Source organism: Astatotilapia calliptera, chromosome 1 (assembly GCF_900246225.1).
Source record: "Astatotilapia calliptera chromosome 1, fAstCal1.2, whole genome shotgun sequence".
Taxonomy (NCBI): Eukaryota; Metazoa; Chordata; class Actinopteri; order Cichliformes; family Cichlidae; genus Astatotilapia; species Astatotilapia calliptera.
The window spans coordinates 5,406,077-5,409,199 of NC_039302.1; the positions used below are offsets into that span (position 1 = coordinate 5,406,077).

Here is a 3,123-nt window from a genome sequence, read left to right on the forward strand (position 1 = left end):
CATGAATAACACAAGTTATTTTCCATGAAATCTAAAAGTGGTGAAATTCTCAAAAAATGAATGAGACGTGCATGTAATTTGACATATTTTGTTGTTTTGTGTGTGTGTTTGTCTGTATGAAATTTTGACGTGTATCTGAAAAACACAATTTTGAAAACACTGGAAAGACCTCAAGACATTTTTTCTTTTGCTTACTATGTAAACAAAAATTCCCACCAATGCTTTTCCGTGTGAAATTTAGAGAAAATACCTGTGCCAGGTTGTTTCCATCTAGTGGTGAATAACGCATTACCACTACATCAGGTGAGTTTTTCTCTGTGCACAGTGACACAAAACTCATTTAACAACATAAACTATTTAAAAAAATGATGTAGGCAGATCAAGGCAATGTTACAGATTCAGTAAGAACAGAAGTTTATTGCAATCCTTCAAATATGCAGGGCATCACACTAACACAGTTGCTTATGTCCAGCATAGCTCTGTTATTATCAATTTGATTCGAAACGTGTCCAGTTTATTGTCTTAAACTGGCATTAAAGTTTCAATGAACTAAAGTGGTCCCTCTGAGTCAGCACCCAGAAAGCTCGTCTCTTTTAAAAATGTGGCCATAAATACGAGCGCTGCTAGGATCTTAAAACACTGGGGATAAATCCAGACCTGAAATCTTTGGAAGTTTCACTCAGTAACAGCACCTTTTTAATATTATTGACTATATTTTATAGTCACATTTATATAAAATGTCAAACATTATACGTTAGCTAAAGGTTGAAGTCACAGAGCTATACTGAACAACAATGCAATTTGAGTTTTTCTTGTTTGTACTATATATTTGATTTATTGTAAGCAGTGGGAGTAAAACCTAAAGAAAAAAATAGTAAACATATGAATGAATCTCTGCTCTTACAGCTTGTGCTTTTATTGTACCGTGATGTCTCCTTTGAAACTGTCCTCTTGCTCGTCTTTTGGATGCTCACCTCTTCTTCACCTTTCCTGTTCCTTTCACTAAACTGCTGCACTCTTGTTCTCTGCTCTCGCCTCCTGTTCTGGTTACAATTAGAATGCATATCATGTTTGATATGATGATGAAGTTTTTAACATCTTATTTATCAACTTATTTGATGCACTGTATCAATCAATTATTAAACAAATATCAGACTGTAGAAAAGCCAATAATAATGCACTGAGCAAGTTCATGCCATAAGAGCTAAATGGCCATAAAAGAAAATCCTGAATGCCTAATACAGGACAGGCCAACATTTAATGCAGCCACAGATCGACATCAGTCAGCTTTCTGCACTTTCCACCTGATCACATCTGTCCTCAAAGTCATGTCATTTCCTCTGTGGTTCATTTATGTTTACTTTTACATTTGCAGTGACAATAAATTTAGTGACATAGTGCACACATTATTTCCTATGGACTGCTGGGTTATCTTGGTTTATTTAAGTTAGTATTTTTAAAGGTGCAGTCAGTCATTTTTTTAGGTTATTTGATAGAAAAAAAGGATCTTGTACTCATAAATAAACATAGAATAGTGGATAAAAATGACACATTGTTAACTGTGTCATTGGTCACTGCTTAATTTCCTCATTATTTAAGCATTACTCATCCTTAGTATGTCATTTATAAATACAGATATACGTTCTTAGAAAGAACCACTTCTGAACCTGATCTCCTTACTCCAAGGAGCTTTTGTGAGTTATCATTGTGCCAGAGGAGGAGGGCATCCAATACTTCTTTCATTTCACCTGAGTTCGCCTGTGGGAAAGCACAGCGCCAAATACCCTGACTATTTCTTTGAATTCAGGAGTACTAGTGAACTAATCTTGAGTGATTACTGAATTATCTGTATAAAATAGAATAGAATTCAACTTTATTGTCATTGCACATGCACAGGTACAGGGCAACGATAAATAAAGCTAATGAACCAGAGAAATTCTAAACTCTTAAACATCCCAGAGATATCTGAATTTTTGTCTGCACCTTCACACTCCAGATATGAAGGATCATACCTGTTTTACCTCCGGTGTTGCGCCAAAAAGTGATCGTCTGACAAAAACTGATTTCCAATGTCTTTACTTATATTGGTAAATAGACTTTAGTGAACATGATTTACAAAAGGGTATATATCAAATTTAATAATGACCCATTTTTCCAAGTATATTTATAACTCTGTGTTATTGTAACTATATCAAAACCAACCCAGTCCTTTTGGGACACTTAAAATATGTTTAGAGAACTATTATTATATTTGTTGCAATTTCTGCTGTCCTCTTGGCCAGATTACTCTTTAAAAAAGTAATTTTAATGTCAAATGAATAAATACGAAGTAAAAATCACTGCCAAAAAGTGATTGCAGCTTCTACCTTGTGACAGGAATGTTGTTTGTGGCACAAGATGACTCAATATCACTCATGAGGGATACATATGACATGTTTCACATATTATAATCAGAATCAGAATCAGAATACTTTATTGATCCCTGGGGGAAATTATTTTTTGTTACAGTGCTCCATTTTAAACCAACATTAAGACAAGACAGACAATACGCTAACTAAGAATAGTACAATATATACATATATATACACTTATAAATAAATAAATATTTGGAAAAGAAACATGTGTAGCTGTAGCAGCAAACAGTGTGTTAAGTGGATGCGTTGTACAGGGAGATGGCCACAGGCAGGAATGATTTCCTGTGTCGTTCAGTGGTGCTTTTCGGTAATCTCAGTCTCTCACTGAACGAGCTCCTGTGACTGACCAACATGTCATGGAGTGGGTGGGAGGTGTTATCCAACATTGTCTTTATCTTGGACAGCATCCGCCTCTCCGACACCACCTTGAGGGAGTCCAGCTCCATCCCCACAACATTGCTGGCCTTACGGATCAGTTTATTAAGTCTGTTGGCATCTGCGACCCTCAGCCTGCTCCCCCAGCATGCAACAGCATAGAGGATCGCACTGGCCACAACAGACTCATAGAAAATCCTCAGCATTTTCTGGCATATGTTGAAGGACCTCAGTCGCCTCAAAAAATAGAGAAGACTCTGGCCCTTCCTGTAAAGTGCTGTAGACCAAAAAGTTGTCTATAGCAGTTTAAATATGATCAACTGGTTTTTGACAA

At 36.2% G+C, this 3,123-nt stretch overlaps 1 long non-coding RNA gene across 1 annotated transcript; it reads right to left on the bottom strand.

Moving 5' to 3' along the window:
- Positions 1 to 269: 269 nt before the first annotated feature.
- LOC113012953 (uncharacterized) lies at positions 270 to 2,093 on the bottom strand. The gene is made up of 3 exons (XR_003270796.1): positions 2,013 to 2,093; positions 975 to 1,043; positions 270 to 315 (listed from the first exon to the last, which is right to left on the bottom strand). It is a non-coding gene; the product is annotated as an uncharacterized LOC113012953 (long non-coding RNA).
- Positions 2,094 to 3,123: the final 1,030 nt, after the last annotated feature.